Genomic DNA, 13,119 nt, shown 5'->3' with positions numbered 1-13,119 from the left:
AAAATATGTTCATCAAATTCCTTAATCCAAAAGTCTTAAAACTAGTTTTAATGATAAGTGTTCTTTATGAAATCTAGAGAACCAAACCATAAGGAATTAGGATCATAGCTAAGGTAAGTAGTTTATCTCACCCTCTCTTTAAGTGTTTTATGATAGTGTACCTTTATTATGTTGCATAATTATGTTATTGTTATGTTGCATTACATGTTTAAAATACGTTTCTCGACAAGGGACCCCATGCATTATGTTTGTTCACGATGATGAAATAAGATTAAATTTTAATTAGATAAAGGTTATGCTTCTAGGGCTAGCAGGGCATGTATGATTGCACCCCTCTAGACCCAATTCTATGTTAAGTTTATGCTAGGGACTAGCAGGGTATGTATGGTTGCACCATTCTAGTCCAATCTTACATTTATGCTAATGGTGGATGTTGGATGCGACTCTGACCCTACTGACTGCATGACCCGCTAATCATCAGATGAGTTAGTTTCCGCTTAAGTTCTCATCTTCCTACCAGGACGAAGGAATTTATGTTGGAATCGACCACCTCATGTTATTATATGTTTTCGGTCCAATCATATGTTTTCAAGACATGTTGTATGTGATTGTGCATTTTGTCACTACTTTAAGTGAGAACTACTTACTGGGTATATTATATACTCATCCTATTTTACAGACTTTGTAGGTAAGGACACAGTGTAGTGGCAGGACTGGACGTCGCTCAAAGGGCCAACCATCAAACTCACTATTATGGCCATATATGCATTTTGTATCACTATGTTAATGTTTTATGGATCCTGGTATTTTGTAAAATAAACTTTTTATACAATTTTCTACCTAATTAATAAAATTTTAGATATGTTCTTTTGAAATTTTTCCAAAACTCATCTCATGATAGAAAAGTCTAAGTATGCATGTCGTAGCGGTCGGACCTTATTATGTAAGGGTCGGGTCGTTACAGTTTGGTATCAGAGTATTTGAGCCAAGTAGGCTCTACTACATTAGAAGAGTCATGGTGTTTGATGGTTCGGCCTGTTAAGTGATGCCCATAGTTATGCCAAATACGCTGGTAAGTGGAATTTTCAAACAAGTAATTTAGTAAACATAGGTATGAGTAAAAAGGAGGGGGGGGGGGGAATTAATTTGCTTCCTTACTATGAAAGAATGTGTGTACCAGCTACCACCACAACGAGCTCCAACACGACGAGGCAGACCTCGAAGTGAATCCACAAGGGTTCAAAATCAAGGAAATGGACAAATGTCTTGTGTGTTACTTACACCAGATGCACTACAAATATTAATACAAAATATGAGTAATGGAAACATAACCTCATCCATCACACCAATAACCAACGATACAAATGACTTGAAGATCATTCGAGAATTCAGGAAGTTCAATTCTTCAACATTTGATGGATCATCTACGGATCCAACTATAGCAGAGAATTCGATAACAGAAATAGAAACCATTTTCCGCCACATGAACATCCCAGAAGAACAGAAAGTAAATTGTGCCACCTTCATGTTAAGAGGCAATGCAAAATTCTGGTGGGAATCCACACAAAGAACAACCAAAGGTTTAATCTCATGGTAGCAATTCAATCAGGCTTTTTACAAGAAGTATTTCCCTTTGATAGTGAGATATCAAAAGGAAGTGGAATTTCTTAATCTTTGTTAAGAGAACATGTCGGTGGCAGAGTATGAACGAAAATTTGATTGCTTGTCTCACTTTATTCCTCGGCTAGTGGATATAGAAGAGAGGAAGGTGGAAAGGTTTATTTAGGGATTAAGAGAAGGCATTCGGGGCATGGTTACTGCTTTCCGATACAAAGAGTTGCCCTCATGACGACCTTACTCATGGAAGTAGATCTTGTTGCCAAAACCTCAATTTCTGAACGAGGATTCACCAAATCAAAAGAGGAAATTCACCCAACAAGGCTTCCAACGTTCACAACGGCAAGCAAAAATTTTCCAAAATACTTAAGAGCGTACAATCACAACAGAAGAGTCAAACATTCACATATCCTAAGTGTAGAAATAGTGGAAAACACCATCAAGGGCAATGTCTTTGGAACTTAGGAGTGTGTTTCAACTGTGGCCAGACGGGTCACTATGTAAAGGCTTGCTTAAAGCTCGTCAACCAAGTATCAACCGCTCAAACCACCCAGCCTACCAGTAACAAGGTTACCCAACAATAGAAAGGACGGGTGTTTACTGTTACACGTCAAGAGGCAGAGGATCAAGATGCAGTTGTTATAGGTACATTACCCATCCTCGGGTATTATGCCTTCACTTTATTTGATTCGGGCTCTAGTCATTCCTTCATCTCTACAACATTTGCACAATATGCTCAACTAACATCAAAGTATTGAAAGCATTGACGAGCCCACTCTATATTCACTCTAAATCTCACAAATTTTAAGAGAAGAAACTTGTTCTCTTACAAGACTCAAGAACGCACAAGAGAAGAATATTGTTATCTTGAAACTCAGTTTCTTTTTAAACTTCAATCTTCTTTTATTGATTTTGATTCTTTTCTCTTGCATACAAATGAGGGAAATGAACTCTTTATATAGTACTTAGAAGACACTTCCTAAAAGACACAAAATAAATGAAGTACATGTATACATACTTCATGTACTTGAACAATTATATGTATCTAGAAATGCATGTATCTTGAAATTAGAAATGTATCTAGGAATGTGTTATCCATAATTTATCTAGCTTATTAATTTCTAACATGCCCCCTTAAGCTAGACTTCCCTGACTCCGAGCTTCTCTTTCATTTTCAAGAATAAGTCTGTCTTTAATGATTTTGTGAATATGTCTGCAATTTGATCTTGTGTCTTGCAATACTTGATATATACTTCTCCATCTTTGATCAATTCTCTGATGAAATGATACTTGATCTGTATGTGTTTTCTTCTTCCATGAAAATCTGGATTCTTCGAAAGTGAAATAGATGACTTATTGTCACAGAACATGACGGTCCCTTTCTCTTGAGGACACTTCAATTCATGGAATACCTTTCTAAGCCAAAGTGCTTGACAACTAGCCGCAGACAAAGAAATGTATTCAGCTTCCGTTGTTGACAATGCTACAACATCCTGCTTCTTTGATGCTCATGAAACTGCTCCAGAACCAATATTAAATACATACCCAGAAGTACTTTTGAAATCATCAATATTTCCTCCCCAATCACTATCATTGTAGCCAATAAGAACATTATCCACATTCCTTTTATAGTGGATTCCATGATCAACAGTTCCAAGAATATAAGAACTCTCTTTCCAGCTTCCCAATGACTTCTCTTTGGTGATGCCATAAATCTACTCAATAAACTTATTGAGAACATAAGATCAGATCTAGTTGTAGTTAAATACATTAAACTTCCAATAAGACTTCTATAGATGGTGGCATCAAAAGCTTCACTATCATCATGCTTGGTTAACTTCAAACCCAGTTCCATAGGAGTACTAGCAGGATAAGCATTCTCCATTTTGAACTTTATCAACAAATCTTTTGCATACTTCTTTTGGGAAATTGCAATCTCATTATCACCTTGTTTAACTTCAATACCAAGAAAGTAATGAAGTAAACCCATATCAGTCATCTCAAAATTTTTTTTCATGCTCTCTTTTAACTCATCAATCATCATGTTTGAATTTTCCATAAAGATTAAATCATCAACGTATAGACAAATCATCAAGAAATTACCATTTTTGTCTTCTTTGGTGTAGAGAGTATGTTCATATGGACATCTTCTGAAACCATCCTTCAAGAAAAGAATCATCGATACGTTTGTACCGAGCTCTTGGTGCTTGCTTTAGCCCATACAATACTTTCTTGCTTCGACACACCTTATTTTCTTCTCCAATTTTGGCATAACCAAGAGGCTGCTCAACATAAATTTCATCCTCTAAATACCCATTTAGAAATGCTAACTTGACATCCATTTGATGAACTTTCCAGTTATCTTGTGCTGCAAGGGCTAACATCAAACTAACAGTCTCCAAGCGAGTTACTGGTACAAAAACTTCTTCATAATCCACACCAAACTTTTGTTTGTAACATTTTACTACGAGTCTGGCCTTGTATTTCTGCACTTCTCCATTTTGCTTCAGTTTTGTTCTATAGATCCATTTGACTCCAAGAGCTTTTCTATTCTCTAGTAATTTGACTAACTCCTATGTCACGTTTCTTCTGATTGCATCAATCTCTTGATTCATTGCATCTTTCCATTTCTCATCTTGAATTTCTTCTTCAAAGTATATAGGATCAACATCTGCAAATAAAGCAAAATTAACATGTTCATCATCTTGTATTCTTCTTGAAGTATTATAGATCTCTTGAATATTTCTTGTCTTCCTTGGAGTAGTTTCTTCATCACTTGTGGAGTGTGATGAAGAAGGTGAAGTTAGTGGTTGTGTCTCTTCAAGCTCCAAGTCTCGAGCATCTTCTTTGCCATTCATGTCAATAAGTAATGGAATTTGGTCTTTATTTGGTGCATCCCATTTCCAGAATTTTACTTCATCGAACTTGACATCTCGACTAATAATAACCTTCTTACTTATAGGGTTGTATAATCTATAAGTCTTGGAGTTCTCACTGTGCCCAACAAAAATGCATTTTTCTGATTTATCATCTAGTTTACCTCTTTTCTCATCTGAAATATGAGAGTAAGCAATACACTCAAACACTCTTAGGTGACTAACAGTTGGTTTCAATCCGCTCCATGTTTCTTGAGGAGTAATACCTTGCACACTTTTAGTTGAAACTCGATTTAGGAGATAAACAACACAAGTTACTACATCTCCCCAAAAGTGATCTGGAAGCTTCTTGGCCTTCAACATACTTCTTGCAAGTTCCATTATTATTCTGTTTTTTCTCTCTGCAACTCTGTTTTGTTGAGGAGTTCTTCGAACAGTCTTCTGATACTTGATTTCATTTTCCTTCAAGAAATCTGCAAAGACTATATATTCTCCTCCACGATCTGAAGGCAATGCTTTCAATTTCAAGTTACTTTCATTTTCCACCATTGCTAGGAATGTCTTGAAACATTCGAAAGTAGAGCTCTTTTCTTTTAGCAGATAAATCTAAGTTTTTCGACTGTAGTCATCAATAAATGTGAGAAAATAACGGTTACCTCCATGTGTAGTGGTTCTCATGGGTCCACATAAGCCTGTATGGACAAGCTCGAGAGGTTTTGATACTCTCTAAGAACGTCTAGTCGGAAATGAATTTTGATGATACTTTCCGAAAACACATGCTTCAAAAAGTTGATCTTCCTTTTTAATATTTGGCATTCCTCTCACCATATGTTATTGGCACATGTGAGACAAAGTGTCAAAACTCAGGTGCCCGAATCAACAATGTCACAACCATGAAGAGTCATTTACTAAAGTCTCAAAACAAACAAGCTTCTCATAGCATATTTTAGTTGGAAACATTTTGTTGTGAGTCATGCGTACCTTCGTTATGAGACCTTCATTCTTGGTTCTAATCTCACATATGTTATCTTTAAAGATAACATCATGTCTTTTTAGGAGAAGTTGTCCAACACTTAAAAGATTGTGTTTGAGACCTGAAACATCATACACATCAGTAATTCTTTTTGCTCCCTTTTTTGTCTTGACAAGAATATCTTCTTTTCCTTTGACCTCAAGCTTCTTGTTGTCACCAGTCTTCACTACATTTTGATGAGATTCATCTAAAGGTATAAAAATATCCTTTCTACCTGTCATGTGGTTACTGCAACCACTATCAAGATACCATATTTCCTCAGTGCCTGTTTCTTGGACGTTGAATGCGAGGAAGAGAAGACCTTGATCATTATCCTGTTGCTCATGCATTAGAGTGGTTTCTGCTTGATTAGAATTAGCCTTCTTAGACCAACAGTCTGCTTGAAAATGTCCATAACGTCTAAAATTAAAACATTGTATGTGAGAAAAATCTCCACGACCAGCACTTCTGCCTTTTCCTCTATTTGAACTTCTTTCTATTCCTCTATTTGAAGAAGATTGATTGTCTCTGCTCTCTGACTCATAATTTGTTACGACGTTGGATCGTCCATTGCCTCTACCGCCACGTCCACCTCTTCTTCCACTAGATCGCCCTTCAGAGGGGGATTGCATATGAAAAGCTTCTTCTGAAGAAGTAGAATCAAACAACTTCAATCTGAGCTCATGAGATTGAAGAGATCCCATTAAGCTATTGATGGAGAAAGTTGACAAATCTTTGGATTCTTCAATTGCTACAACAATATGCTCATATCTTCTAGTCATGATTCTAACGATCTTTTCAACCACCCTTTGATCTTCGATTGCTTCTCCATTTGATCTCAATTGATTAACAATTAAGAGAACACAGTTGAAAAAAATCTTCAATAGTTTCAGCATCTTTCATTTGAATGGTATCAAATTTAGCTTGAATTGTTTGCAATCGGACCAATTTTACCTTTTCTTCTCCTTCGTACAAATTCTGCAATGCCATGCTGCTTTAGCAGTAGAGACTCCTGATATTCTTTCAAAAATATTTTCATCCATAGCTTGGTAGATGAAAAATAATGCCTTATCTTTTTTTCTAGTACTTCTCAACTCATTGAGTTGTTATGGTGAAAAACCATCCTCACTTTCTGGCTTCGAATATCCTCTGTCAACAATATCCCAAAGATCTTGAGATCCATAAAGAACCTTCATTTGTTGGTTTCACCGTCTATAGTTTTTTCCCTCAAAGCGAGGAAGTTGAGGCTGCAACATGTTAGATGACATCTTTCAATCCTTTTGTTCTGATACCTCTTTGTTGAAAATGTTGACGAGCCCACTCTATATTCACTCTAAATCTCACAACTTTTAACAGAAGAAACTTGTTCTCTTACAAAACTCAAGAATGCACAAGAGAAGAATATTGTTCTCTTGAAACTCAGTTTCTTTTTAAACTTCAATATGCTTATATTGATTTTGATTCTTTTCTCTTGCATACAAATGAGGGAAATGAACTCTTTATGTAGTACTCAAGAGACACTTCCTAAAAGACACAAAATAAATGAAGTACATGTATACATACCATTCATGTACTTGAACAATTACATGTATCTAGAAATGCATATATCTTGAAATTAGAAATGTATCTAGGAATGTGTTATCCATAATGTATCTAGATTATTAATTTCTAACACAAAGCCCTTAGGCTATCCGTAGCTACTTCTGCCGAAGTATCTATATTGACCAGCTCAGTAATGGAAAATTGCGAGTTATCAGTACTAGGACATAAACTAGGGGTGACTCTTATCATCCTAAACATAAGTGATTTTGACATAATATTATGTATGGACTGGTTAGCAATAAACTATGCAAGCATAGATTGCCATAATAAAGAGGTCATATTCACCTTTCCAACAGGAACCAAGTTTAAATTTAAGAGTTCTAATATACAATCAGCCCCAAGAATAATTTCAACCTTAAAAACTAAACATTTGCTCAACCATGGGGCTTGGGCATATCTTGCAAGCGTGGTGGATTTACGAAACCAAAAGGATGAAATTAAGGCCATTTCTGCAATAAGAGAGTTTGAAGATGTATTCCCAGAAGAGCTTCCAGATTTACCACCTAGTCGAGAAATAGAATTATGTATAGACCTAATTCCCGGAGCTGAATCAATATTTAAAGCACCATATAGAATGACACCTGTAGAGTTAAAAGAACTCAAAATACAATTATAAGAATTGTTAGACAGGGAATTCATACGCCCTAGCGTGTCTCCATGGGGAGCACCTATCTTATTTGTTAAGAAAAAGGATGGATCAATGCATTTATGTATAGATTATCGGGAGTTGAATAAGTTGACAATAAAGAATAAGTACCCACTCCCATGCATTGATGATCTATTTGACCAATTACAAGGAGCCTCAGTATTCTCCAAAATAGACTTACAATCTGGATATCATCAACTACGAATCAAGGAGTCTGATATACCCAAGACTACTTTCCGAACAAGATATGAGTATTATGAATTCGTTGTGATGCCCTTTGGATTAACTAATGCCCTAGCATCCTTCATGGACTTGATGAATAGAATTTTTAAGGAGTATCTTGATAACTTTGTGATCGTATTCATAGATGATATTCTGGTCTATTCCAAGTCTGAAGCAGAACATGAAAAACATCTTAGGGACATCCTTTCCATATTAAGAAATAAAAATTTGTATGCCAAATTCTCCAAGTGTGAGTTTTGGGCGCAACAAGTTGCCTACCTAGGGCATATTGTAAAACAAGAAGGAATCAGTGGACCCTGCTAAGATCGAGATAGTTAGCAAGTGACCTTGCCCAACAACAGTCCACGAGGTGTGAAGCTTTCTTGGATTAGCAGGATATTATAGACGATTTGTGAAGAATTTCTCAAGTATAGCATTACCCTTAACTAACCTCACCAAGAAGAATAATCCTTTTGTCTGGAACCAAGTATGTGAACAAAGCTTTCAGGAACCAAAAGAAAAATTGACCATAACCCCTATTCTCACTATACTTGACGGATCAGGGGGTTTAACTATGTATAGTAATGCATCGAAGAAGGGGCTTGGTTGTGTCTTGATGCAACATAGAAAGGTTAGCGTATGCTTCAAGACAACTAAAACCTTATGAACAAAACTATCCTGTTCATGACTTGGAGTTAGCCGTCGTAGTCTTTGCTTTAAAGATATGAAGGCATTACTTATATGGGGAAAAGATCCAAATCTATACAGATCATAAAAACCTTAAGTACTTCTTTACCCAGAAAGAGTTAAATATGAGACAGCGAAGATGGCTAGAATTGGTCAAAGACTACAGTTGTGAGATCTTCTATCATCCAGGAAAAGCTAACATTGTGGCTGATGCTCTTAGTCGAAAGCCAGCTCACACAGCAGCTCTAAGTACCATCTTCAAACATGTAATGGATGACCTTGAAAGAGCTGAGATCTCACTAATACTAGAAACCATCACAACTCGAATAGCACAACTAATTTCAAGTCCTTTAAGGCAAAGGATAATTGATGCACAACAAGCAGATAAATACCTAAACAAACAACTGTAGTCGGAGAATGGAGAAACCGGTGAATTCTCTATAACCCCAAACTCTGCATTCCTCTACCGTGGACGTCTATGTGTACCAGATGATGAAGAAATCAAGAAAGAGCTACTGAAGGAAACTCAAGAATCATGCTTTTCAATACATCCTGGGAGTACCAAGATGTACCGAGACTTGAAAGCACATTACTGGTGGTGTAACATGAAAAAGGATATAGCCGACTATGTAAGTAAATGTTTGGTTTGTCAATAGGTGAAAGCTCTACGGAAACAACCACAAGGACTTCTCTAGCCTCTAAATGTTCCAGAATGGAAATGGGAGCATATTTCCATGGACTTCATCTAAAGACTCCCGAGAACTGTTAAAGGCCACAACATGATTTGGGTGATTGTGGATTGACTCACCAAGTCGGTCCATTTTCTACCCTGCAGGACTACTTAAACTACGGAAGCACTAGCTCAAATGTACTTAAAAGAGATAATCTGGTTACATGGAGTCCTAGTATCAATTGTTTCAGATTGAGACCCTCATTTTGTCTCCAAGTTCTGGAAAAGTTTGCAAAAAGCAATGGGCACATAACTAAATTTCAACACAACCTTCCATCCACAAACTGATGGCCAAACAGAATGAGTTAATTAGATCCTAGAAGACATGTTGAGGGCATGTGCTTTGGATTTTACTGGAGCGTGGGATTTGCAAATACACCTTATAGAATTTGCTTATAATAATAGTTATCAGGCGACAATTGGTATGGCTCCCTTCGAAGCCTTATATGGAAAGAAGTGCAGATCCTCTGTACACTGGGATGAAGGGCCTGAATTGGTGCAGCAAACATCGGAGGCAATTAAGCTAATTCGAGAAAGAATGTGAACAACTCAAAGCAGACAAAAGAGTTATGCTGATAATCGTAAAAAAAAGCTGAAATTCAAAGTAGGAGATCACGTATTTCTAAAAGTAGCACCAATGAAAGACATTATGCGTTTCGGATGGAGAGGCAAACTTTGCCCCTGCTTTATTGGACCTTTTGAAATATTGGAGTGTATTGGCCAAGTAACTTATCGATTGGCGTTACCACCAACCCTTTCTACAATACATAATGTCTTTCATATATCGATGCTTCGAAAATACATGCCTGACCCATCACATGTAGTAAACTATGAACCTCTAGAAATAAGTGAAAACATGGAATATGAAGAGACTCCAGTTTGCATCCTAGCAAAAGAGAAGAAGTCATTTCGTAATCGGGAAATAAGTTTAGTGAAGGTCCTCTGGAGAAATCAGCAAGTAGAAGAAGCTACATGGGAACGAGAAGAAGGGATTGGGTCAAATACCCTTATGTATTTAAGAACCAAGAAACTTTCAAGGGCGAAAGTTCTCAAGGGAATAAAACAACCCAAGTATGTACATAAATATTATAGAAATTATAAGTTGAATTTTTAACTTTTAAATTAATTCTAAGACTAGTTGGAGAAGAGCCATTTTAAATTTCATACGTTAAGATTAAAAGTGGTATATAAATAATAAGTAAAACACACAAAACATTACTTTGGTAATTAAACCATAACAAAGTAATAAAATTTCTAAAAATAAAATAATGATGATATGGGAAGATTTTTTTTTTTAGAAAAATCTAGTAAGTTTAAGAACAAAATAAATAGATAAAATAACTAAGAACGTTATAATAATAATAATAATAATAATAATAATAGCAAAATACACACACTATAAAACTAAATATACACACACTATAAAACTAAATCTTTTTACAAATGTGTGCAAAATTCTACATTAATAATAGCAAAATATACCAATATTATTGATGAATTTCATCATTTGTAAGAAAATAATTTAGATGGGCAAAATAAATTTAAATAAAAGATGAAGGACTAAAATAAAAATGTAATGACCCGACCCTTACATAATAAGGTCCGACCGCTACGACATGCATACTTAGACTTTTCTATCATGAGATGAGTTTTGGTAAAATTCTACATTAATAATAGCAAAATATACCACCCATCATATGTATTGATAGGCACTCAAAAAGTATTATTCTTCTTATCTTACTTTGGGGTTGTTTTGTTATTTAATGTATTAAATATGCCATTGTATAGATATTAAGCACCCAAGAAGTAGAATTGAGTGTTAGGAAGCTAATGGAACTAAAATGGACAAAATTGGAGCCATAATGAAGAAAGCGGATCAAACATAAGAAAGGAGCGTGGAATTACCATTCTACTCCTCAAAGAAGCACTGCGACGCTTATTAGGCGCTACGAAACGACACTTCAAGATAGAATGCGCACATTTTATGCAGCGCTGCCTTAAAGTGTCATGGTGCTTCAAGGTTTTTGGCGGAAGATAGGCCCGCATGCGCAAAAAAGCAACACTTACTTTGGGAAATGGATATGCCATCTTCCAATTGCTTAATTTGAAATTCCAACAAGTAAGTCAACTCACCGACCATGCTCATTTTAGAAGTAAACTCACCGACCATGCTCAGTTTAAATTCTGTTTGCATTTGTTTTACTAGATGATCCACCAACTTCTGAGACATCTCTCCAAACACTATGTCATCAACATATACTAAAGCAATAAAAGGATTCCCTTTGTTTATTTTCACGAACAATGTCTTATCAACTACTCCTCTTACATAGCCATTTGCAAGGAAAAACTCAGTCAATATGTCATACCAAGCACGGGGTGCTTGCTTTAGCCCATATAGTGCCTTCTAAAGCTTGTATACATGATGAGGACAGACTGGATCGACAAAACCTTTTAGTTGTTCAACATAGACTTCTTCATTTAATTATCCATTTAAAAAAACATTTTTGACATTCTTGACATCCATTCAAAATCCAATTTCTTAAATTGAATTAAAATTGGAATTAATTTGAATTTATAATTAATTAAACATATTTAATTAATTAATTAATTTAATATCAAATATTAAATTAATCACACACCTCACGTTAAACATGAATCTTATTTATGTAATTAATATTTAAATCAATATTTAAATATTATAAACTCTTCAATTTCATTTAATTTTAATAAACTAAACGTTAATTATATCATATATAATTATACAAACTCTAATTCGGATTTGAACCTATTCAAATTCAAACCCTAGTTTCAATTTGAATAATTCAAATTGATATCATTCCAAATTCACTCAATTTATTAATTCAAGGTGTTCATGTTTTACGAGCTAGTAAAGGTACCTTATGGACCTACAGATCATGACCTCCAACGATATAAGATTAATTGGCTAAAACTCTTTAGATCGAATTAATCAGTATTCGTTAACTATCAGGTCACACCACTATCACTCGATAGTTGCACTCTCCTTACTGTAGATATATTTGTATCCACATGATTTAGCTATAACCAGTAAGTCGACCTTTCAGAGGCTGTTTGTAACAACGGCTGGGTCAATATGTTGTTTTATCCTTGATATTATTTCTTGTATCTTAAGTTTCTACTGATCTTCTAATGAACAATTGGTTTATGATCCAATCACTAAACCGGATCCCTCTCGGGCCAATGAGAGGGTGGGGTCCCTTGTTCAAGACTTGGATTCAATACTTAAGAGAACAATATTTCTCCTATCCCTAAATCGGTAGGCGTGAATTCCGTCTTGTACCCTATACCCCCAACTGTTTACCCGGTCTTACCCCTGAAATGGGAGGCTTATTGAGCCAGCGCTGTTGAGCCAACCCTCACCCATGCAAATCTAAGGATAATCCCGAATAAACATGAGTTCACAATTAGCTCAGGATTAAGATCGAGTTACCTAGGTCATCTAAGTGAAATAGATAGTCTTAAATAGTAAACAACGTTATAAAGTAAGAGTGACTTATTTCTTGGTCCGATCTTATACAAACTCATTGCATAGGACGCCCTTACTCCTCATGTCAATTCATGAACAAATCTGAATCACTTCGTTTATAGTATCTTTACAACAACTTGTAACAGCTATAAAATAGGCCACATCCAATGATGTTACCAGAATAAAGTACCCAACCTTAATCATATACTATAGACCGTTTTG

The sequence above is a fragment of the Benincasa hispida genome, chromosome 9 (assembly GCF_027475165.1).
Source record: "Benincasa hispida cultivar pf3 chromosome 9, pf3_genome.v1.1, whole genome shotgun sequence".
Taxonomy (NCBI): Eukaryota; Viridiplantae; Streptophyta; class Magnoliopsida; order Cucurbitales; family Cucurbitaceae; genus Benincasa; species Benincasa hispida.
Note: the sequence above shows the minus strand (reverse complement) of the source record.